Source organism: Gorilla gorilla, chromosome 4 (genome assembly GCF_029281585.2).
Source record: "Gorilla gorilla gorilla isolate KB3781 chromosome 4, NHGRI_mGorGor1-v2.1_pri, whole genome shotgun sequence".
Taxonomy (NCBI): Eukaryota; Metazoa; Chordata; class Mammalia; order Primates; family Hominidae; genus Gorilla; species Gorilla gorilla.
The window spans coordinates 150,421,490-150,448,083 of record NC_073228.2 but is presented as its reverse complement, the minus strand read 5'-3'; the positions used below and the strand labels follow the sequence as shown (position 1 = coordinate 150,448,083).

At 41.8% G+C, this 26,594-nt stretch overlaps 1 long non-coding RNA gene and 1 other non-coding gene across 2 annotated transcripts in view; one reads left to right on the top strand and one right to left on the bottom strand.

The window, feature by feature from the left end:
• The window catches only part of LOC134758601 (uncharacterized), a 47,830-nt gene extending 33,888 nt beyond the window's left edge, over nt 1-13,942 (bottom strand). The window contains exon 1 of the long non-coding RNA XR_010133960.1: nt 13,697-13,942. This is a non-coding gene — a long non-coding RNA (uncharacterized lncRNA). The remainder of the gene's footprint in view (nt 1-13,696) is intronic.
• Nucleotides 13,943-21,745: 7,803 nt separating this feature from the next.
• Nucleotides 21,746-21,852, top strand: LOC115934715 (U6 spliceosomal RNA). Its single transcript, XR_004070479.1, has one exon. It is a non-coding gene; the product is annotated as a U6 spliceosomal RNA (small nuclear RNA).
• The last annotated feature ends 4,742 nt before the right edge of the window (nt 21,853-26,594 follow it).

Below are 26,594 nucleotides of genomic sequence, written 5' to 3'. Positions count from 1 at the left end.
AGGAATGGTAGAATCCAATATGGCACAGTTGTTTAGAGCAAAGGTTGGTAAATTCTTCTTATAAAGGGTCAGATAGTAAACATTTTAAGCTTTGCAGGTGATATGGTTTGCTGTGTGTCGCCAACCAAATCTCATGTCAAATTGTGATTCCCAATGTTGGGGAGGGACCTGGTGGGAAGTGATTGGATCATGGGAGCTAATTTCTCCCTTGCTGTTCTTGTGATAGTGAGTTCTCAGGAGATCTGGTTATTTGAAAGTGTGGTATACCTCCCCCTTCATTCTCTCTTCCTTATTCTCTGGTCATGTAAGACATGCTGCTTCCCCTTCACCTCCCAGTCATGCTTTCTGTACAGCCTGCAGAACTGTGGGTCAATTAAACCTCTTTTCTTCATAAATTAACCAGTCTCAGGTAGTTCTTTGTAGCAGTGTAATAACAGACTAATACAGAAAATTCGTACCAGAGAAGTGGGGCACTGCTATACAGATACCTGAAAATGTGGAACCGACTTTGGAACTGGGTAATGGGCAGGAGTTAGTAGAGTTTGGAGAGCTCAGAAGACAACAGGAAGTTGAGGAAGAGTTTGGAACTTCCTAGAGACTTGTTAAATGGCTGTGACCAAAATGCTGATTGTGACACAGACAGTGAAGCCCAGGCTGAGGTGATCTCAGATGGAGATGAGGAACTTATTGGTAACTGAAGTTAGGGTCACTCTTACTATGCTCTAGCAAAAAGAATGGTGGCATTGGGCCCCTGCTCTAGAGATCTGTGGAATTTTGAACTTGAGAGAGATTATTTAGGGTATCTGGCAGAAGACATTTCTAAACAGCAAAGTGTTCAGGATGTGGCCTGGATGCTTCTAAAAGCCTATGCCCATTTGCATAAACAAAGAAATGACCTGAAAATAGAAATTATATTTAAAAGGAAAGCAGAGCATAAAAGTTTGGAAATTTTGCAGCCTGACCATGCAACAGAAAAGAGAAACCCATTTTCTGGGGAGGAATTTAAGGCTGCATAAATTTGTGTAAAGAAGAGCCAAATGTTAATATCCAAGACAATAGGGAAAATGCTCCCAAGGCATTTCAGAGACCTTCACGGCAGGCCCTCCCACCACAGGCCTGGAGGCCTAGGAGGGAAAAATGGTTTTCTGGGCCAGACCCACAGCCCTGCTGCTATGTGCAGCCTTGGGATGTGGTGCCCTGCATCCCATCACTCCAGCTCCAGCCATGGCAAACGGGGCCAAAGTACACCTCTGACCATTGCTTCAGAGGGTGCAAGACCCAAGCCTTGGTGGCTTCTGTGTGGTCTTGGGCCTGCAGGTGTGCAGAAGGCAACAGTTGAGGTTTGGGAGCTTCCACCTAGATTTCAGGGAATGTATGGAAATGCCTGGATGTCCAGGCAGAAGTCTGCTACAGGAGCAGAGCCCTCATGGAGAACCTCTACTAGGGAAGTATAGAGGGTAAATGTGGGGTCAGAGCCCCCACACAGAGTCCCCACTGGGGCACTGCCTAGTGGAGCTGTGAGAAGAGGGCCATGGTCTTCTAGACCCTAGAATGGTAAATCCACCAACAGCTTGCACCATGTGCCTGGAAAAGCTGCAGGCACTCAATGCTAGCCCAAGAAAGCAGCAGTGGGGGCTTTCCCCTGTGGAGCAACAGAGGCAGAGCTTCCCAAGGCCTTAGGAGCCCACCCCTTGCATCAGTGTGGCCTGGATGTGAGACATGGAGTCAAAAGAGATTATTTTGAAGTTTTAAGATTTAATGTCTGCCCTGCTGGATTTCAGACTTGCATGGGGCCTGTAGCCCCTTCATTTTAGCCAATTTCTCCCTTTTTGAATGGGGGCATTTACCCAATGCCTGTAACCCCATTGTATCTTGGAAGTAACTAACTTATTTTTTATTTTACAGGCTCATAGGCAGAAGGGACTTGTTTCATCTCAGATGAGACTTAGGACTTGGACTTTTGAGTTAATGCTGGAATAAGTTAAGACTTTGGGGGACTGTTGGGAAGGCATGATTGTGCTATGAAACATGAGAAGAACATGAGATTTGGGAGGGACCAGGGGGTGGTATGATATGGTTTGGCTCTATGTCCCCACCCAAATCCCATGTTGAATTGTAATTCCCAATGTTGGGGGAGGGACTTGGTGGGAGGTGATTGGATCATGGTGGTAGATTTCCCCCTTCCGGTTTTCATGATAGTGAGTTCTCATAAGATCTGACTGTTTGAAAGTGTGTAGTACTTCCCGTTTTGCTTGCTCTCTCTCCTGCTTCACCACAGTAAGTTGTGTTTACTTTCCCTTTACCTGCCACCATAATTGTAAGTTACCTGAGGCCTCCAGCCATGCTTCCTGTACAGCCTGCAGAACTGTGAGTCAATTAAACCTCTTTCTTCATAAATTACCCAGTCTCAGGTAGTTCTTTATTACGGTCTGAGAACGGACTAATATAGCAGGCCATACAGTCTCTGTTGTGACTGCTCAACTCTCATTGCAGTATGAAATCATCTACTGACAATCTATACATGAGTGTGACTGTGTTCCAAACAAATACATTTATTTTAAAGTTACTTAAAATAATTTTTTACAAGAATGGGCACAGGTAGGATTTGGCACACAGGACATAGTTTGCCTAAGCCTGGTTTAGAACATGGGCTTTAGAAACAGACTACATGGATACTAATCCTGAGTCCATCATTTGCACACTCCTGAACAAGTTACTTAATCTCTCTATGCTTCACTTTCCCCATCTGTAAATGCAAGTGATAATACTACCATCTCCTCATAGACTCATTTTGAGGGTTAAGTGAATTAGTAAATGTAACGTGCTTATAAAAAGCATCTGAAACATTGAAGTGCTATATGTGTTAGCTGTCATTAACATTATCATCATGATCATTATCAAAGGTGCCAAGAGACAGAAACCCAGTCCCGTGTCATTTGACTCCCAGATCAAAATGAGCTAAAAGCCATTAGCCCAGCCTATTTAGTTACCTGAGATAATAAATTTCCTTTTATGCTTAAATTAGCCTGAGTTGATTTTCTGTCTTATAACTAAAGTCATCCCATCTGACTAAATGAGGGAAATCAAGGCAGGGATGACATTCACCTAATGCTTATAACGTAACTTCTTTCATTTCAGCACCCATCACAGAAATCAATCAATCACAGAATTCTCACTCATTGAGCCCAGAGAGGGCCTCAGACATGTTTTTCCCCAAAAACAGGACTCTAAGCAATCTTTACTGTTCAATCAAAGTCAGCATATGAAATGAAACTTCTGTATCCCTGCTTTAGGTCAAGAATTCTAAAAGTTGATCTCCGGCAATATTAATGAGCTTTGTAAACATCCTCCTAGTATATTTTGTAATAGATAAAAATTTTCCAAAAAAAACAGACATTCTTAGGTGTGTGGTCTCTTTTTCTAACTCCTCACTTGTGAAACACCATTCTATTTCAAACCCATATACTTTGCAGAAAAACTTGGGAGCTGTATTAGTTTATTCTCATGCTGCTATGAAGAAATACCCAAGACTGGGTAGTTTAGAAAGTAGAGAGGTTTAATTGACTCATGGTTCTGCATGGCTGGGGAGGCCTCAGGAAACTTATAATCATGGTGCAAGGCACCTCTCTAGAGGGTGACAGGAGACAGAATGAGTGCCTACTGAAGAGGGAAGCCCCTTATAAAACCACCAGCTCTCATGAGAACTCACTCACTATCACGAGAACAGCATGTGGGGAAACTGCCCCCATGATTCGATTATCTCCTACCAGGTCCCTCCCATGACATGTGAGGATTATGGGAATTACAATTCAAGATGAGATCTGGATGAGGACATAGCCAAACCATATCAGGATCACTCTACAGTTCTGTTATCTTTACAAACTGACTTTCTTCAAGAAGGTGCTCAATAAATATTTTCCTGAAAGAGGTCAGCAGAGGCTGCTAAAGAACAAGTTTCTCCTCTGACCCAAGAAGTGATAAAATTAATAGACTTTAAAATGTACAGTGTCACTGATGTATGTAACGTCATTACTCTACAGTGGAAAAACAAGGGAATAATTAACTTGATGTGTTTTACATTCATAAAATAAGGGGCTTTTAAATTCAGAATACAAATGAGCCAGTAACCTTAATACTTTGTTTTTTCTTTTTCTTTTTGACCCTCATTCACCTTATTTATTTCAAAGGGGTTTAGATTTTTGTAAGCCCTTTCAACTTAGATGACAAGGCCAGCTATTAATAGACTTAAAGCCAAGTCATCAGCCAGTACTCCGCAGGTGTTAATGTGAAGGTTTTTTGTTTTGTTTAAGCTCTGGGGTACATGCGCAGGATGTGCATGTTTGTTACATAGGTAAGTATGTGCCATGGTGATTTGCTGCACCTATCAACCCATCACCTAAGTATCAAGCCCAGCATGCATTAGCTATTTTTTCTGATGCTCTTCCTCACCCACCCTCAACAGGCCCCAGTGTGTGTTGTTCCCCTCCCTGTATCCATGTGTTCTTATTGTTCAGCTCCCACTTACAAACGAGAAAAATGGTGCTTGGTTTTCTGTTCCTGCGTTAGTTTGCCGAGAATAATGGCTTCCAGCTTTATCCATGTCCCTGCAAAGGACATGATCTCATTCCTTTTTATAGCTGCATAGTATTTCATGGTGTATATGTACCACATATTCTTTATCCAGTCTATCATTGATGGGCATTTGGGTTGATTCCATGTCCTTGCTATTGTGAACAGTTCAGCAATGAACATACATGTGCATATATCTTTATAATATAATTATTCATATTCCTTTGGGTATATACCCAGTAATGGGATTGCTGGGTCAAATGGTATTTCTGGTTCCAGGTCTTTGAGGAATCACATTGTCTTCCACAATAGTTGAGCTAATTTACATTCCCAACAACGGTGTGAAAGCATTCCAGAATCTCTGGGACACAGTTAAAGCAGTGTTAAGAGGGAAATTTCTAGCACTAAATGCCCACATTAAAAAGCTAGAAAGATCTCAAATCGACGTCCTAACATCACAACTCAAAGAACTAGAGAACCAAGAGCAAACAAATTTCAAAGCTAGCAGAAGACAAGAAATAACCAGGATCAGAGCAGAACTGAAGGAGATAGGGACACAAAAAAACCTTCAAAAACTCAACAAATCCAGGAGTTGGGTTTTTGAAAAAATTAATAAAATATATAGACTTCTGGCTAGATTAATAAAGAAGAAAATAGAGAAGAATCAAATAGACACAAAAAATGATAAAGAGGATATCACCACTGAACCCACAGAAATATAAACCACCATCAGAGAATTCTATAAACACACCTGTGCAAATAAACTACAAAATCTAGAAGAAATGGATAAATTACTAGACACATACACCCTCCCAAGACTGAACCAGGAAGAAGTTGAATCCCTGAATAGACCAATAATAAGTTCTGAAATTGAGGCAGTAATAAATAGCCTACCAACCAAAGAAAGCCCAGGACCAGATGGATTTACAGCTGAATTCTATCAAAGGTACAAAGAGGAGCTGGTACCAGTTCTTCTGAAACTATTCCAAAAAATTGAAAAGGAGGGAGTCCTCCCTAAGTCATTTTATGAGGCCTGCATCATCCTGATATTCAAACCTGGCAGAGATACAACAACAACAAAAAAGAGAACTTCAGACCAATATCCCTGATGAACATCGATGCAAAAATCCGAAATAAAATACTGGCAAACCAAATCCAGCAGCACATAAAAAAGCTTATCCACCATGATCGAGTTGGCTTCATCCTTGGGATGCAAGACTGATTCAATATATGCAAGTCAATAAACATAATTAATCACATAAACAGAACTAAAGACAAAAACCACATGCTTATCTCAATAAACGCAGAAAAGGCCTTCTATAAAATTCAACATCCCTTCATGTTAAACACTCTTAATAAACTAGGTATTGAAGGAACATACCTCATAATAATGTGAGCCATTTATGACAAATCCACAGCCAATATCATAATGAATGGGCAAAATCTGGAAGCATTCCCCCTTTAAAGCCAGCACAAGACAGGAATACTTTCTTTTTTCTTCAAAAATATAATTAGTGTATTGCTAGCAATATTCCATACTTCCCCAATTATTAACCCACATGGTACAAATACTATTACAACTTCCCTGAAAAACTACTCTGGTGTTTTTCCCGGGAAAACTACTCTGTACCTTCCTCTGAGATAAATAGAGATGCCATCACTTTGTTAAGAAAGCCTCCCTAGTTATTCTACAGCTGTCTATGAACTGCCTGGAGCAGTGGTTTTCTAACTTGAGTGTGTGTTGGAATCACCTAGACGGCTTGATAAAAGATTGGTTGGTCCCACTTCCAGAGTTTCTGATTCACTAGTTCTGGGGTGGAACCTGATAATTTGGATTTCTAACTAGTTCCCAGGTGATTCTGATACGGTTGTTTTAGGGACCACACTCTGGCTAATGACTTGCTCTAGCTAGAGGTCTTGCTCTAGGCTAGTGGTATTCAGTGAAGCAAAACGAAGCCTATCTTCACTAACCTATACTTTATACCACTCTGATCCATTCTTTACACCATGGGTCCCCAAGACTCTGGGCCATGGACCAGTACTGGTCTGTGGCCTATTAGGAATCAGGCCACACAGCAGGAGGTGAGCAGTGGGCAAGCAAGCATTACCGCCTGCACTCCACCTCCTATCAGATCAGCAGAGGCATCAGATTCTCACAGGAGTAAGATTGTGAACTGTGCATGCGAGGGATCTAGGTTGCATGTTCCTTATGAGAATCTAATGCCTGATGATCTGAGTTGGAACAGTTTCATCCTGAAACCATTGCCCCACGCAATTCACATGGAAAAATAATCTTCCACGAAACTGAACCCTAGTACCAAAAAGGTTGGGGACCACTCCTTTACACTGCATCTACAGTTACTTTCCTAAAATATGAGTTGAAAAAGGTTACTTTCTTCCTCAAAAAGCTCCAATGACACCTTATTTCTCATAAATTTCCAAAATCTTAAAATCTTTAGTCTCACATTCTAGCTCTCTTACAGTCTGATTCCAAGCTTCCCATTGTTTCCCCCCATATGCCCTGTTACCTGTCCTGCAAATACTTGCTATACCCAGCCAAGCTATATTCATTTATGCTTTAGGACTTTGCTCATGCTGTTTCTTAAACCTGTAGCATCCTTTCCTCCTTCCCCATTTACTGAAATCAGAATCACTATGACTGAACCTGACTGCAAGTAAGAAGACCCTTAAAAAAATTAAAAAATAAAGAAGACCCTGACTCCACTGGCTTGCACAATACTGAAAATTATTACACCACAGAACAAAAATCTGGAGATAAGATGGCTCCAGAGATGGCTAATTTGGCAACTCAAAGACACTGTCAGAGACAAAAGTTATTTTCAATGTATCAATCTGATATCCTCAGTACATGCCCTTGTTCTCAGGCTAATTCTCGTTAAGGTCACAAAGGCTTTAGCAGTTTCAAATATCACATCCAGTCAAAAACACATCTAGCAGGAGAAGCAGGAACTTCTTGAAAGCCTCTTTTTGTCTATTAAAAAAACCCCAGCAACGATCCCATCCTATTTCCTTGGCCAATTTGTGTTGCATTCCCACTCCTAAATCAGGCACTGAAAAGAGGATTGAAATTATCATGATGACTTAGACCAGGTGTATTAGTCTGTTCTCACGCTGCTATAAAGAACTGCCCAAGACTGGGTAATTTATAAAGAAAAGAGGTTTGACTGACTCACAGTTCTGCATGGCTAGGGAGGCCCTCAGGAAACTTACAATCATGGTGGAAGGGGAAACAAGTACATCTCACTTCAATGAAGGCAGGTGAGAGAGAATGTGAGCACACGGGAAAGAGCAGGGAAAACTGCCTTATAAAACTATCAGATCTCGTGAGAACTCACTATCATGAGAACAGTATGAGGGCAACCACCCCCATGATCCAATCATCTCCCACAAGGGTGTAATCCCTCAACACCTGGGGATTACAATTCAAGATGAGATTTGGGTAGGGACACAAAGCCTAACCATATCACCAGAGGTCAACAAACTTTTCCTGTAAAAGGCTAGATAGTAAATATTTTACTTTGTGTGGGCCATATGGGCTCTGCCACAACTGCTCAACTCTCCCTGTGTAGCACAAAAATAGCCATCAATAATACATAAACCATTGGGTGACTTGTTCCAATAAAATTCATTTACAAAAACACGTGGCAAACTGCTTGGCCCAGTCAGCCACCCCATGGTTTAGGCCAAACAGGATCAATCTTTGAGTCATGCTGGAGAAACACAGATCCCGCCACCCCACCCCCCACCCCAGAAACATCAGAGTTCTTCCAGGAAAGAAGGAGAAAATGGCTTTTAGAAAGGCAACCAGCAGCATCAGTGGGGACATCCTTCAAGCCCTAGTTCAAATGCAACAAATGAAGGCTTCTCTAACTCATTTCAGACTGAATTATACTTTCCCAGTAAATTGTTTAGATCTCCATTTGGAGTTATTGTAATGTAGCCAGCTGACACAACTGTCTCCTTGAATAAAGAACAAGTTTCTTTAGGGCAAGGTCTGTGTTACACATCTTTGTATTGTTTCCCTTTACCCCCTCCCAGCACTATATGGAGCACATAAAATTATTAAATATTAATGTAATTAAAACAATACAAATATATAATCCGTGAAATAGTCTTCAAATGCTTGGTTTCTTTGCCATTGACCTTAATCTACCAACAGTTCATACTTCACAAATTTCACAATCCACCTGCATCCAGAAGTTTCAGTTTGATTCACAGTCCCACATAGTCCAGCAGAGATCTGTTTGCACAATTAAGAAAGGTCATTCTGTCATGGCTATCTATATATACCTCTGTATTCATTTTCTATGCCATGTAACAAATTACTGCAAATTTAGTGGCTTTAAACAACACAGACTTACTATCTCACAGTTTCCCTGGGTCAGGAGTCTGAGTAAAGATTCGCTAAGTCCTCTGCTCACAAGGTTGCTAGATCTGGGGTCTTCTTCCAAGCTAACATGGAACTTGATAACCCATTTTCTTGCAGCTATAGAGCTCATGAAGTCTGTATCTTCCAGGTCAACAGGAAAGTTTCTCTCTCACACTTTGACTCCCTTTTGACTTCAGGAAGGGCTCAGTCCCTTTTAAGGGCTCACTTGATTAGGTCTGGTTCATCCAGAATAATGCCATTTTTTGTTAACTCAAAGTCAACTGGTTAGTACCCTAAACACAGAAGTAATATCCCATCATGTTCACAGGTCCCACCCACACTCAAGAGGAAGGGAATGCAGATGCAGAGGGGAGGGCATACACCAAAGCACCAGGAAATCTGTGAGCCATCTCAGAATTTTGCCTCCCACGGCCAGGTGCAGTGGCTCACACCTGTAACTCCAGCACTTTGGGAGGCCAAGGCAGGTGGATCATTTGAGGCCAGGAGACCAGCCTGGGCAACACAGCAAGAAGACCCTTTCTCTACCAAAAAAAAAAAAAAAAAGACACACACACAAAAGAATTTTACCTATCATAATTTCTATTATAATGCCTAACCCCACAATATTGACACCTACATATTTAAATATTTGTCCTCCTACTGAAAAGTGGTCATTTTACCTCCATGTCTTCAGTGCCAAACAACCAAAAGATATTCCATAAACACCAAATGGACAAACAAACAAATGGATTAATTTGGCCTTATTATCTCTCAGTAGAGGCTTTTTCTTCACCTTCTTGATTTAAAACCTTCTGGAAAAAGTAAATGGGCCAGGCGCGGTAGCTCACACCTGTAATCCTAGCACTTTGGGATACCCAGGCAGGCAGATCACTTGAGGTCAGGAGTTGGAGACCAGCCTGGACAACATGGTGAAATCCCATCTCTACTAAAAACACAAAAATTAGCTGGGCGTGGTGGCTCATGTCTCTAATCCCAGCTACTCAGGAGGCTGAGGCAGGAGAATCGCTTGAACCCAGGAGGTGGAGGTTGCACTGAGCTGAGATTGTGCCACTGCACTCTAACCTGGGTGACAAAGCAATGCTCTGTCTCAAAAAAAGAAAAAGTAAACGATGCATTTGATTACACGTAAAGAATACATAGGAAAACTGAGGAAGGAAACAAATCCATAAGCAAAATTCTAATGACGTGGACAATGCTGGCTTCAGAGGATTACGAACTGTAAACAGTAAATATTATTCAGATATTAGTTAAATCAGAATCAGGATTGCTAAAAGATTTGACATATGAGCTTTGACACTTGTGCTTGACCATATCTTATGTTTGATCACAGTACTTTAATTTATTACTGTCATTATTATTATTATTCAAAGCTTACTCTGCTATAATGTCCTGTGGTCCGAGGAGAGGCAAAACTATTTCTCTCTTGTTCACTACTGCACCCTCAGTGTTAGCCCAGTATCTGGATGCTACTGAGTGCTCCACAAAATAATTGCTGAGTGAGTTACCAAAACTCTAAGAAATGATTATGCTCATTTCGAAGCTAAGGGAACTGATGCTCAGAGAAGCCAATGTCTTGCCCAGGACACACAAATAGAGAGATAAGATTCCAACCTGAAGTTCCACACTTTTATTTTTTTAGATGGAGTCTCACTCTGTGGCCCAGACTGGAGTACAGTGGCACAATCTCAGCTAACTGCAACCTCCACCTCTCAGGTTCAAGCGATTCTCCTGCCTCAGCCTCCTAAGTAGCTGAGATTACAGGTGTGCGCCACCATGCCCAACTAATTTTTGTATTTTTAGTAGAGACAGGGTTTTGCCTTGTTGGCCAGGCTGGTCCCAAACTCCTGACCTCAGGTGACCTGCCTGCCTCAGCCTCCCAAAGTGCTGGGATTACAGGTGTGAGTCACCATGCCCAGTTTGAAGTCCACACTCTTGATCACTCATCTCTAATGGCTTACAGTTCATCCATGCAATTACCATATCACAGTAACTTTCTGCATTTTTAAGCTGGACTTGAATTGGCCTAAGTCTCTTAAACCAAAGCCTTTCCATTAGTGTACCCCTGCACCAGGCATCACAAGTCTTTTCATGACATGTTTTCAGAAGAAATAGAATCAGTAGTGCTGAAAACCTCCCTATGTAGACCCATTTTCCGGTGTTCACTTGGCTCACCCCTTAACAGTGTTTCCCCCGCCCCAACAAGGACACACCCCTGGCTGCCATGTTTTTATTCTTTGCCCCCACCTAGTGGCCATAGCTGCATAGACAAGAGTATTATGAAAGACCGTTGAGCAAAGCCTGAATCACACTTGCAGGCTAAAAGATCACTGTTCAGTTTGGTCTGGTTTCTTGTGGAGGGGTGCGCATCTGAGCATGAGGGGTAAGTGATCCACACTTGCTGCGTAAACTGCAGTCATGCCTGCTTACAAGCCATCTGTTACCAGTCCACGAGGAATTAAGGACAGAAACTGAGAGTAAGGAAGCACTTAGGAACCTTTACAGCACTTCAACAGAATAATTTTATGTCTGTGGAATCTAATAATAAAAAAATCAGGGCTTATTTTATTTCATTTTAGTATAACTCATTTTTACTGTGTGTTAGCACAGATAGCTTGAAAAATGCTGGATTTTAGAAAGGCAAAAGTGGATCTGCAGAGAGAAAAGGCAGAAACAGATGTTTGTGAAAGAATTCCTATTTCCAACCCATTCCTGGGGCCTGATGACATCCATTCCCTTCAGTTCCTAAAAACATTCCTGAGTCCTTACAATGAACACCTCTTTTTTTGCTTAAGTTTGCTCAGTGAATTTTATGGGCCTTGAAACTAGAGTCCTAATGAATATACTTACACCAATCTCTGACAGGGGCGGAGGGGAAAGCCCCACTGGTCTTCATCCTAGTTTCCCCAAGAAGTTCTTCTAAACTGAGATTCCACCTCAAACCAATCCAAAACAATGATTACCTTTTCATTCTCATCCTTGTCTAGACCCTCAATTCTAAAATAAAAGGTTTTTTTAATATAGGAATCATGGAGAAGAAAGAAAAATTACTGAAACAGATAAGGGAGTTAGTCAATAATTATGTATGGAGAGCATACTCAGTGCTCTCCCTGAGTGGGCAAGTATGAGCAGATGCACAAAGGCTTGCCATATGATGCTTGTATCATAGTGGGAGGGGAGAAACAACAAACATTTTAAATAAGATAGTTTCAGAGAGTGATACATGCAAGGAAGGAAATCATATATGACAAGGAAACACAGACCAGCCACTCAAAACTACTAGATAAGACAAGGAGAAAGGTGAGGCAGAGAAGACAGCCTCATACTTGTAATCAATACCATTTATTAAGGGGTTAACTCTGTGCCAGGCACTGCTAAGTATTTTAAATGCCCTCACAACAAACCTATGAGATGACGTTATCATCCCCATTTTTTAGATGGACAAATAAGTTCCAAGAGGTTTCTAACTTGCCCAAGATAAGAGCTGCGGAGACATGAAGGCAGAACATGAATCCAAATGCATCTTACTACAAAGCTTATACCCTTAACCACCTGTAAAGAATAACAAAACAATAAGGTGAGTCTTTCTTTTGGTCACCCAGAAAAGTCTGGCTCAGACGTTGTTGCTTCCTGGCACAAAGGACAATGAAATCCTTTCAAATACATGTGCTCTTCTGAAAATCAAATGCAAGGGCCTCCTGCTCAGTGAGGCCGGCCTGTATTTCTTAGTAGAAACAGAGTCGCCAACTGCTCAGGGCACATAAAAGTTATTTTAGGAGAAACCATCTCAGAATGGAAAAAGAAAGAAGGTTGAATCTTATGACATGATTTCCCCAAACAGTGGTGGGGAATTGTTGTAAAATGTCTCATAAAATCCCATCATATGTACAAATGGCATGGACTTAAACAAGCTGAACAACGATTGAGTGAGTCATTGAACATTTGGGCTGGATTTCCAACAGCCAGGAGAGCCCCAGGCACAGTTCTTTGTTTACAGGTGCTAAACAATCCTTCACAACCCCTCCTTTTAAGCTCTGTCCTCCCTCTCCCTAGGCATGCCTCTCTTGTCCTCCTTCTCATTCCCTTGATAGGTTAGTCTATGTGTTTTCTAATAACAGTTTCAGGTGACCGAAGTCATCTATCTTTCTGGACCTTATTTATAGGTAGGCAGATTCTAAATTTAGGCCTCTATAAGCAGCTCCAGGCAGACGGCTTGACATCCAAGCAATGAACAAAGATGAATGCAAGAGCACTGGGTGACTTAAGGTGTGCAGTAGATTTATGGAATGGTGGCTCTAGTCCAATTAAAAGAAATAAAACTTCCATTCTAATGCTACTACCCTAGAATTCACAAAATCTAAAATAACTGTTATTGACTTTACCTATACGTTGTCTATGAAATAAAAGTATCCTAGATCAATTAACATTTTCAAGTACTTTAGTAAAACTAACTCCCTGAAATTACATACATTCATCAAAGAGTTATATTTGGCCAGGTTTCACTAAGAATAATATTAAGTGCCCAATAAACATCAGCATGTATCAGATCTCATCAGACTAAGTTTTACCACAAGCCTGTGGCATAGATACCATTATAACCACTTTAAAAAAAAAAAAAAGGGAAGAAAACTGAGCCTTGGCGATTAAGTTTGCTGTCCAAGGGTACAAAAACCAGGCAGACACATGATTCAAATCTGAATTCAGAACCATCAAGCATACCTCAAAGACTGGAGCACCAAGCAAGGAAGCTGCAGAAGAAGTTGCTATGAAGGGGAGAGCACTCAATCAATGAGATGTCTTCAGAGTTCTCTTACATTAGATAAGGTCTCTATATTGGGTAGAACTCTACAAATGGTTTGATATTCTCTTAAATTCCCCCATACATACACACACTTCATTCAATATCCCCTAATGTCTAAGAATGTGGGCTTTAGAGTTGGATGGTCCCAGCTTCTGCCACTTTACAGGCTGTGTGGCCTTTAGCAAATTATTTAACCTCTCTAAGACTCATTGCCCTCATCATCTATCAAATGGCAATAACAATTGAACCTGACTCCTAGAATTGTTGTGAAGATTAAACGAAACAGTATACATAAAGAACTTAGAACATGGTAAGAATTCAATAAATCATAGTTATTCAAATGGCTGGCTTCTCTGATTCTTATCACCAGCTGAGTATGGCAAAATATCAGGACCTACTATGTAGTGTTTCATTTTGACAGGTGCAAGATTCCTTTATTCAAGTCAATAAAAACAACAGTAAGAGCAACAGCAGCAACACCAGCTAGTTTACTTTTTATTGAGCATATATCTGCCAGGTCCTGTAAGACATCTCTTAAAATCTTCCTAAGACGTCTGTTTCCCATTTTACAAATATAGAAAGTTAGCCTGAAAGATGTTAAGCAGCTTGCACAGCTCATACAACCAAAGAGGGCAGAACCAAGATCCTGAGCCTAGAGCTCCTAACCAGCATGCCTCACATAACCAGCATGCTACGCGTAACCAGCACACTACACGTAACCAGCATGCCACACATAACCAGCATGCTACACATAACCAACATGTTATTCAATGAAACACTAGTCCCATGAGAGAATCTTCAGGGCAAAGGGGAAGGGGAAGCTCTGTGGTCATAGGAATAGGAGAATGCCCTTGCCAGGAGCACCGCAATGGACACTAGCATAATAATGGCTCCAAGAAGTCTTTCCATATTCCCTATAGGGACTAGCACAGGTTTGAGCACTCAGTAGGCTACCAATAAAAAGCTCTAAATAATGCCATCCCTGCTCAAAAATATTCAGCCCACAAAACAGAGAACATAAGAAGAGAAAGCCCAGAGCATAGAAAAGATGAGAGGCTCATGGAGAGACATAGCTAATGAGAAAATCCTCAAGGCAGAAAAAGGCTGATATATTATGTGAGCCGAAATTGCCAAATTTTTCTAGATTTGAGGGTAGCCAAAACCTAAAACCCATAAAACACCTAGGAGCCATCCTCAGTTTCCCTCACTCCATTCTTGCCCACACTGAATCCATGGGCGGATTCTCTCTGTACACATAAGACCTGGCACCAAATTCCAGAGCCTCCAGAAAAACTCGTGACCCCATCTATATATTGCCATCATGCCACTGATAACTACACTGGTCCAAGCCACCGTCATCTCTCACTTTAACCACTGCAGGAGCCTCCAACTGCCCTTCCCGCTCCCATTCCTCCCCACAACTACAACCTAGTCCACACACAGCAACTAGAGTGACCTTCCCACCACCACCATAAACCAAAATATGTCAAGCATCCACATAAAATCCTCCAGCCGTACTTAGAATACAATCCAAATTTCTTATTATGAACTCTTAGCTCTAGACTGCACACTTCTCTAATCATCTCACACCATGCTTTCCTGCCACACTCTCTCCTTTCACGTTTGTTGAATGACCCGGTCTCTTTATCCTACCACGCTTGAACTCACAGCTCCCTTGCCTGGAACACTCTTTCCCCAGATCTTCACGTGACTGGCTCTTTCTTTACCTTCACTGTCATATCCTCAGAACGGCCCTCCCTGACCACCCATCCTACCCATCTTCCATGGCATCATCACCCTCACAGCACCCACCGGTACCTGAAATGTCCCGTGTGCCTGCGTTTCATCGTTCCCACTGGAATGCAGGCTTCACGAGAGCAGGGGCTTCCCTCTGGTTCACAACTGCTCCTCCGTAGCACATAGTAGGAGTGCAAGGAGTATCTACTGAGTGAATAGATGGTTAGATGGTTCCTGGGTTGGTGCTTCTTTGAGCAAATGGAGTAAAGGGGTCACATCTAGTGGGAGGAAGGGAGACAGGGAGGCGGAGCAGCATCTGCCAGACCAGCCCTCCAGGAGAACCATCTACAGCACAGAGCCCTCCAGAGACACACACCCCTCACCCAGGAATCCCCAGAAACTCTGAAGAACAGTTCAGTGTCCCTCCCACAAACTGTGGCATTAAAAAATAGGCAGCTTTATGAGGTTAGGGGACTCAGAGTTATGCAATCTAGATTATCAAATTCACTCTTCACAACTTGCCACTGAAGTCAGAATAATCCCTAAATCACAAAATGAGGAAAGTCAGGCTTGGAGAGCTTGAGTCACTGCCTAGGGTAGAATCTGTGCCCTCCCACCAGATTCAGAATATTAGAATCTGTCTGCCAACCATTCTAATATTTATCTTGTGCCTCTTGCCATCTCAATTGCCCACTTTTGTTATAATCTAGGGCTGTAAAAAATACTTCATTGAGGAGTCAACTGAGAGAAAAATATATTTTTCACACATATCAAACTCAAGTTGATGTCAGAATTAAGAAGAAACTTAGAAGTACTGTGTTTACAGATTTATTTCACTCTTTTCCACCTCTATGCTTGATGGGGGGTAAGGCTGGGGAAAAAACATCCCTAAGAGAAGGTCTGGGACTCTTGCATTCCAATGAGATCACCACAGAGGAACTGGCACCAAATTCCAGAGCCACTAGGGACTATGCTGGATTGGAATTTATAACCTTTAGTTTTCCTGGCTCCTCTTAATGTGATTTTTCCCTGCAATGATATCTGTGAATGATGAATAATTGACATAATATTCAACACGTATGAAGATAGATGTGTTCACAAGGCTCTCGATCTATCCATTTTAATGCTTCCTTTGCCCACATCCCTGATGGGCCTAGAGATGAATGGGGGAGGGGAGGTCCTGAAGAGCCTGGGAATGAAGACGATAGAACAGCCTCATATTATAGTGTTTTCAGTATTGGTTTGGGGTGGGGGAGAAGAACTTTGGTTCAGCAGCACCTTGTTAAGACTCTGTGGGGAGCCACTAGTCAGGCAGAGAGGCAGATCCCAGTGATGAATGGACTTCTCAGACCTTTTTTTCTTAGTGCCTTTTCTCAGCCATAAGATGACTGAAAAAAATACAGATTCAGAAACATACAAAAAGATACACAGAGATATACATTCATATATGAATACATGCACACATACAGAAATAAACACACACACACACACACACGCAATGTGAGCCTGGCAAAAGCCTGCTTAATTTTTAGAAGGTCTGCTAATTTTAGAAGGCTGCTTCCTGTTTAGGTTAAAAAAAAAAAAAAAGTAAAATGACCTCCAGGACAAGTTTTGTCTTTAGAATAAGAAAGATAGGGAGAATCTACTAAATTGTGGGGATATGGTATTTTCAGTGAATCTTGGGTAAATGTGAATAAATTTCCCAAAGCTAAGTTTTGATGAATACTGGCAAGACCTCTTTTAATTCTCAGACATTGGCCAGGCATGGTGGCTCACACTTATAATTCTAGCACTTTGGGAGGCGGAGGTGGGTGGATTGCCTGAGTTCAGGAGTTTGAGACCAGCCTGGGCAACATGGTGAAACCCCATCTCTACTAAAATACAAAAAAATTGGCCAGGCGTAGCAGCGCACACCTGTAGTCCCAGCTTCGGGAGGTTGAGGCAGGAGAATTGCTTGAACCTGGGAGGCAGAGGTTGCAGTGAGCTGAGATTGTGCCACTACACTCCAGCCTGGGCGACAGAGTGAGACTTCATCTCAAAAAATAAAGAAAAAGGAAAATAATTCTCAGACATTATAAGAACAAACCAAAGACAAGCATGTATTATGTTAGGAAATTTCTCAGCTTGTTTTTATAACTAGAATCCCTTTTAACTCATTTGGTTAATAGTAATGGGAGGTGAGAAGTTAGCAGTGAGACTCATACATATGAATACAAGATGTTGAGGTTACTATTAAAATAATTATTCTCTTCTATAAACTTCAACATTTCTAGTATATCTATAAAATCCATTCCCCCAAGTGGCCAATAGAACTCCAATTACATGTTTGTAACTATTATACAATGTTGCCACTTGGCATTCTATGATCTTGAACTTCTCAATCAATCTCAAGGTGATCGAATTGCCTATCTTTTAAAATAATGATTAATGTGATATAGAGTCATCGAATACAATTTCAAAATATTAAGAATCTTAGTCATTAGGACAGAATTGACAGATAACACAAACTGAACTCTTATTTGTGCCAGACACTGTGCTCACAGATTTTCCTTCATTGTCCCATATAACCCTTACACGACACCATGAAGGTACTATTAACCTTACTTTACAAATGAAAAAAGTGAAGTTAAGAAATATTAAACTGTCCTGTACTAGATAAGTGGCAGAACAGAGTTAGATCTTGCTCCCCGTCTTATTCTATTTTCTGTGCTGTAATTGAATACCCAAGACTGAGTAATTTATAAACTTATAAAGAAAAGAAATTTATTTCTTACAGTTCTGGAGGCTGGGAAGTCCAAGAGCATAGTGCTGGCATCTGGTGAGGACCTTCTACTTGCATCATAACATGGCAGAGGACATCACAGGACAAGAGGGCAAGAGCATGTGTGTCAACTCAGGTCCCTCTTCCTCTTCTTATAAAGCCACTAGGTCCATAATGGGGAGCTCCACCCTGATGAACTTATTTAATCCTAATTACCTCCCAAAGGCCCTACCTTCAATCAGCATAAGAATTTGGGGGTTAAGTTTCCAATACATAAAATTTGGAGGACTCATTCAATCCATAGAACTCTCCTACCCACTGACATTCTGACAGTAAATGCTCTTAACAAGTACATGATTGTGTATAAAATGTCTAAGTGATTGATATGGTTTGGCCATGTCCCCACACAAATCTCATCTTGAATTGTAACTCCCACAGCTCCCATGTGTCATGGGGGGAACCTGGTGGGAGGTGATTAAATTATGGGCGCAGGACTTTCTTGCACTGTTCTCATGATAGTGAATGAGTCTCACAAGATCTGATGATGTTAAAAATGGTAGTTTCCCTGCATAAGCTCTCTCTTCTCTTGTCTGCTGCCATGTGAGACATGGCTTTCACCTTCTGCCATGATTGTGAGGCCTCCCCAGCCATGCAGAACTATAAGTCCAATAAATCTCTTTCTTTTGTAAATTGCCCAGTCTCAGGTATGTCTTTATCAGCAGTGTGAAAATGGACTAATACAGTAAATTGGTACCAGTAGAGTGGAACACTGCTAAAAGATACCTGAAAATGTGGAAGTGACTTTGAAACTGGGTAGCAGCCAGAGGTTGGAACAGTTTGGAGGGCTCAGAAGAAGACAGGAAAAGGTAGGAAAGTTTGGAACTCCCTAGAGACTTGTTGAATGGCTTTGACCAAAATGCTTATAATAATATAGACAATGAAATCCAGCCTGAGGTGGTCTCAGATGGAAATGCGCAACTTGTTGGGAACTAGAGCAAAGGTGACTCTTGTTATGTTTTAGCAAAGAGACTGATGGCATTTTGCCCTTGCCCTAGAGATTTGTGGAACTTTGAACTTGAGAGAGATGATTTAGGGTATCTGGCGGAAGAAATTTCTAAGCAGCAAAGCATTCAAGATGTTACTTGGGTGCTGTTAAAGGCAATCAGTTTTATACGGGAAGCAGAATATAAAAGTTCTGAAAATTTGCAGCCTAACAATGCAATAGAAAAGAAAATCCCATTTTCTGAGGAGAAATTCAAGCCTGCTGTAGAAATTTGGATAAGTAATGAGGAGTCAAATGTTAATACCCAAAACAATGGGGAAAATTTCTCCAGGACATGTCAGAGGTCTTCACGGCAGCCCCTCCCATCACAGGCCCAGAGACCTAGGAGAAAAAAATGGTTTCATGGTCTGGGCCCAGGGTCCCCATGCTGTGTGCAGCCTAGGGACTTGGTGCATCCCAGCTGCTCCAGCTGTGGCTGCCAGGGGTCAATGTAGCACTCGGACCATGGCTTCAGGGGGTGCAAGCCTCAAGCCTTGGCAGCTTCCATGTGGTGTTGAGCCTGCAAGTGCACAGAAGTCAAGAATTGAGGTTTGGGAACCTCTGCCTAGATTTCAGAAGATGTATGGACATGCCTGCATGCCCAGGCAGAAGTTTGCTGCAGGGGCAGGGCCCTCATGGAGAACCTCTGCTAGGGCAATGCGGAAGGGAAATGTGGGGTCAGAACCTCCACACAGAGTCCCTACTAGGGCACCACCTAGTGGAGCTGTGAGAAGAGGGCCACTGTCCCCCAGACCCCAGAATGGTAGATCCACTGACTACCGGCATTGAGCACCTAGAAAAGCCGCAGACACTCAGTGCCAGCCTGTGAAAGCAGCTGGGAGGGAGGCTGTACCCTGCAAAGCCACAGGGGCCGAGCTGCCCAAGACTGTGGGAACCTACCTCTTGCATCAGCATGACCTGGATGTGAGACCTGGAGTCAAAGGGGAACATTTGGGAGTTTGAAGATTTGACTGATCTGCTAGATTTCAGACTTGCATGGGGCCTGTAGCCCTTTAATTTTGGCCAATTTGTCCCATTTGGAAGGGCTATATTTACCCAATGCCTGTACCCCACTGTATCTAGGAAGTAACTAACTTGCTTTTGATTTTACAGGCTCATAATTATGTGGAAGGGGTTTGCCTTGTCTCAGATGAGATGTTGGACTGTGAATTTTTGAGTTAATGTTGACACGAGTTAAGACTATCTCATCTTGAATTGTAACTCCCACAATTCCCATGTGTCACGGGAGGAACCCAGTGGGAGATTATTGAATTATGGGGCAGGTCTTTCCTGCACTGTTCTCATGATAGTGAATGAGTCTCACGAGATCTGATGGTTTTAAAAACACGAGTTTCCCTGCACAAGCTCTCTCTTTGCCTGCTGCCATCCAAGTAAGATGTGACTTGCCCTTCCTTTCCTTCCACCATGATTGTGAGGCCTCCCCAGCCATGTGGAACTGTAAGTCCATTAAACCTCTTTCTTTTGTAAGTTGCCCAGTCTGGGGTATGTCTTTATCAGCAGCATGAAAACAGACTAATACAGTGATCAAACTAAAATACATTATTTTGGGAGGAAATGGCAGAAGGAAATCATTTGTAAGCTGATTAAGTCTAACATATGCCCTCAAAAAACTTGAAACTGACTTTTTTTTAATTTAGAAAAAATGTTTTAAAAAACTTATAAACCCTCGTGTTGAGGGCTGACTTTCAATAGGACGCAGCAAGAAAGCCGTTCTGCCACATACAAAACCCCAACCCAGAAGTAGGTCATCTACGAATGGTTTAGTGCCAGGTTTCCCATGCAATCAACTTTTTATCTACTAAAATTTCTGAAAACAATAGGCTTATTACTAAAAATTCCAACAGAACACAAACTATTTTTATTCTTCAGTCAGATCAGAACCAAGTGTTTACGTCAGGGACGTTTGCCACCAATGAGCGTTGGGTAGTCTATAAACCCCCTAAAGTTAAAGTCAAATTTATGTGTACCTACCTGGATTTCTCTGGAATGAAAGTCCATAGCTTTTACCAGTTTTTCAAAGGGTTCCAGGACCACTACACCAGAAATAGACAATATTTGGATAGTGAACCAAGAAAAGGACTCCAAGAAATTTCATCTTCCCCAAGGTAATAGAGGTGCATATCAACAAAGTAGCAACATTTCAAGGGGAAAAAAGAAAGATTACATTAAAGGTGCATGATTTTTAACTTACAACTGTCTACCTTTACTTATATAACAATATACCTCTTTCTTTTTGAGCCCACCAAGCAATGTTTGGGACTTAGCCTGTTTCAGAGAGTAAAGATTCTTCTGAATTGCTTTTGGCCTTGGGCAATTTTATGGGCATTGTGGTAACACATAGCTTTCCCAGACTCACACTTGTAATCTTCACCTCTTTGACACTACGTTAAGAATAGTAGTAAAATTGTGCTCGCTTCGGCAGCACATATACTAAAGTTGGAACGATACAGAGAAGATTAGCATGGCCCCTGCGCAAGGATGACACGCAAATTCGTGAAGCGTTCCATATTTTTTTTCCACGGTCTCCCTCTGATGCCGAGCCGAAGCTGGACTGTACTGCTGCCATCTCGGCTCACTGCATCCTCCCTGCCTGATTCTCCTGCCTCAGCCTGCCGAGTGCCTGCGATTGCAGGCGCGCGCCGCTACGCCTGACTGATTTTCATATTTTTTTGGTGGAGACGGGGTTTCGCTGTGTTGGCCGGGCTGGTCTCCAGCTCCTAACCGCGAGTGATCCGCCAGCCTCGGCCTCCCGAGGTGCCGGGATTGCAGACGGAGTCTCGTTGACTCAGTGCTCAATGGTGCCCAGGCTGGAGTGCAGTGGCCTGATCTCGGCTGGCTACAACCTCCACCTCCCAGCCGCCTGCCTTGGCCTCCCAAAGTGCGGAGATTGCAGCCTCTGCCCGGCCGCCACCCCGTCTGGGAAGTGAGGAGCGTCCCTGCCTGGCCGCCCCTCGTCTGGGATGTGAGGAGCCCCTCTGCCTGGCTGCCCAGTCTGGAAAGTGAGGAGTGTCTCTGCCCAGCCGCCATCCCATCTAGGAAGTGAGGAGCGCCTCTTCCCGGCCGCCATCCCATCTAGGAAGTGAGGAGCGTCTCGCCCGGCCGCCCATCGTCTGAGATGTGGGGAGCGCCTCTGCCCCGCCGCCCCGTCTGGCATGTGAGGAGCTCCTCTGCCCCGCCACGACCCCGTCTGGGAGGTGAGGAGCGTCTCTGCCCGGCCGCCCCGTCTGAGAAGTGAGGAGCCCCTCCGCCCAGCAGCTGCCCCGTCTGGGAAGTGAGGAGCGTCTCCGCCCGGCAGCTACCCCGTCCGGGAGGGAGGTGGGGGGGCCAGCCCCCTGCCCGGCCAGCCGCCCCGTCCGGGACGTGAGGGGCGCCTCTGCCCGGCCACCCCTACTGGGAAGTGAGGAGCCCCTCTGCCCGGCCACCACCCCGTCTGGGAGGTGTACCCAACAGCTCTTTGAGAACGGGCCATGATGACAATAGCGGTTTTGTAGAATAGAAAAGGGGGAAGGGTGGGGAAGAGATTGAGAAATCGGATGGTTGCTGTGTCTGTGTAGAAAGAAGTAGACATGGGAGACTTTACATTTTGTTCTGTACTAAGAAAAATTCTTCTGCCTTGGGATCCTGTTGATCTATGACCTTACCCCCAACCCTGTGCTCTCTGAAACATGTGCTGTGTCCACTCAGGGTTAAATGGATTAAGGGCGGTGCAAGATGTGCTTTGTTAAACAGACGCTTGAAGGCAGCATGCTCGTTAAGAGTCATCACCACTCCCTAATCTCAAGTACCCAGGGACACAAACACTGCGGAAGGGCGCAGGGTCCTCTGCCTAGGAAAACCAGAGACCTTTGTTCACTTGTTTATCTGCTGACCTTCCCTCCACTATTGTCCTATGACCCTGCCAAATCCCCCTCTGCGAGAAACACCCAAGAATGATCAATTAAAAAAAAAAAAAAGAATAGTAGTAAAATTGTATAGTAAATTAAAACATATTTTTAAGTGAAAAAAGTAGAGTATTGAACAGCATACCTAATGTGTTTTCATTTGTATTTTTAAAAAAGAAATGAAAAAGAAGAGGTGAGAGAAAATGTACATATTTGCTTGTATTTATATAGAACATCTCCTAAAGCTCACACGAGAAACTGCTAACATTGGATGCTTCCAGGGAGGAGATAGGGTAGGCAAGAGATAACTGTTTACTTTTATTACTTTTGAAGCCATTCAAATGTACAATTTTTAGAAATGCTTTCAAGAAAATCAAAGAATAGCAAGATTGCATCTTCATTTCCTATTTGGTTAACTCATTATTTCTATTTTTCTTAACTGAAGTATATGCCACTGGAAGTTTACTAGCTTCTTTCTAAAGTCAACCCGAAGTTCAAGCACGTGAATTGTCATACCAGCCTCTTAGAATTGAGAAAACCCTATCAACTATTCTAAAACATTTAGAAAATTCTGCTGCCTTTAGTTGCAATGTATAGCAATTTATATATACAATAACTTTTGATTCAATCTTGCACAATAATATGAATTTCTGAAGACATTTAAACCAACAATGAGATATCCACATGCTATGGTATGAAGGTTCCCCCAAAATTCATGTGTTGAAACTTAATGGCTAAGAGGAGGGACCTTTTGAGAAGTGATTAATTATAAGGATTACTGCCTTATAAAAGAGGTGATACAAACTAGCTTAGGCCCTTTTGACCTTCTGTCCCTACCAGCATGTGAGGACACAATGTTTGTCCCTTTTGGAAGATTCAACAACAAAGGGCCAACTTGCAAGCAGAGACCAGGCTCTCATCAAACACTGAACCTGCTGGCACCTTGATCTTGGACTCCCAGCCTCCCTCCAGAACTATGAGAAACAAACTTCCATTCTTTATAAATTACCCAGTCTGTGGTGTTTTGTTATAGCAGCACAAATGAACTAAGATATCATGTTTAATTTGCATTTATCTTAGATCATGCTACCAAACAAATCTCTCAGCCAAGGTGACAATCAATGAATAGATTCCTTCTATGAACTCCAAGTTTGATATGAACAAAGATAGCCTCTTATCTGTCACTACTCATTTCCTTGCCTAGTAAGTTTCTTTTGATATTAACTCCAGCTAGTAAGTTTCTTTTGATATTAACTCTAAAAAGCATCTCAACCTCAGAAGTGTTAAAATGGGGGCTGGGGAGGAAAAGAACACAACACACCCACCAGAGTGGCCAAATTTTAAAAGAGAGACAATATCAAGTGTGGACAAGGATACAGAGTAATTTGAACTCTCACATATTTCTAGTGGGAATATCAAATAGCACAACCACGTTCAAAAACAGTGTGGCAGTTTCTAACAAAGTTAAATAGCACCTATTCTATGACTCAGAAATTTCACTCCTGAGTATGTTCCCAAGAGAACATACATGAATGTCTATAAAAGTATACATGAATGTCTATAGTATCATTGTTCACAATAGCCAAAGACGGAAATAATTCAAATATCGATTAGCAAGAAAATGAATGAACTGTGGTATACCTATATAATATAATACCTCTCAGCAATTTAGAAAACAAAGAACTACTACATGCAACAACTTGGATAACTATCAAATGCATTATGTTGAAAGAAGTTAGTCACCAAAAAAAGGAATGCATACCTTATGATTCCATTTACATAAAATTCAAAACCAGACGAAATAATCTCCAGTGATAGCAAGCACATTATGATTGCCTCCTGCAGGAGGAAGGGGTTGACAGTAAAGGGAAATGAGGGAAGATTCTGGGGTGATAGGAAAGCTCTGTATTATAGCTTGGGTGATCTTACATAGATGTTTATATTTGTTGAAATTTCTCAAGCTGTACATTTAAGATTCGTGTATTTTACTCTATGTAAATTGTCTATCAATAAAATATTCTTAGCATTTGAAAAATCCACATTACAATGAGCCAAGGTGTTATGTAGTTGTTTGTGAATCTCTAATACCCAAAGAATGGGATAGAAACTGAGAGATCTAAGCAATTCTAAAAGCAATGAAACAGGAACTCCATCAAATGCAAATTCCACCTCAGTTCTGACTTTACTGCCTTGATCCTGGCAATTTACCTTCTTTTCTGTCTTTATAAAGCAGCTGCACTAGATCTGTGAATTTGTCTTTTAGTCGGCAGATCTTACTCTTTGAGAACCTATTTAAGCAGTGGACTCCACTCCAGAAAAATGAATATACGTAAATCATTTTGCATAGGATCCCAGAGGGTCATAAATGATCTGAAGCCCATCAAAGATGCCAGGATAGGTGGCCCTGGAGAGATGTTTTCTCAGACTCTTCAAAGCTCAGAGGTTCCTTATTAAATTATAAGTTCTTGTTGTCTAAATCAAACCAATGGCCTCTAAAATGCAAATTGTCCATTGGAATGTGGAAGTACTTATTATTTTAATTAAAAAATAAGTATTATGCTTTACTAATATCTGATCCATATGAGGTTAGTAATAAACAACTTATAAATAAATATATATAAGCTAGGGATTCCTGCTCAAAAATTTTATATACAAAGATATATGACCTAAAAATGTTGACCTTGCTCTTCTATTTTAGACCTTTGAATTTCATGGAATTTACATAGAAATTTCATGGAATTCCCAAGGTTGGGAATTATTTTTATTTTTGCCTTTAAAAAAAGACCCCCTACCTTTATTATAATTTTAGAAAAGAAAAATAATAAGGTAGGAAAGACATAATCTCAGGATTAAAAAAAAAATCTTTAAAGCAATAAATTAAAACAATAAATTATACATAATATATTATCTTGATTTTTCAAATTTTACTATGGAAGGAAAAACTTCATTGCAAAGCATCTCTAGGGCACAGCCTTAAATGCTAATCTCACTGAATTTCAACCCTATTTTATTTGGCCTTCACCACGCTCAAATACGTGAAAAAGATAGAGCTCAGGAATTTTTTACTGTCATATACCCATGCCCCTTTTCAGAATAAGAATTTTACTTTGGTTACATTTCAAAGTTAGACTATGAGTAGATCAAAGAGTTTTCACCTTCTTTCTGCCTCCTCTGTCTATACAGAAGACCCACTGGCAGGCAAAAAAAAAAAGCCTTGCTGATTGACTAACAAGTCTCTCAGGACTTACAAAGCAAAGGAATTCATAAATGTGTCCAATACAATAATCTGGGATGGCCACAAAACTGGATGTATACAAAACTGCTCAGTCACTTGGAACCCAGTATGTTTCACTATCCACCAAATCTTGAGCAAT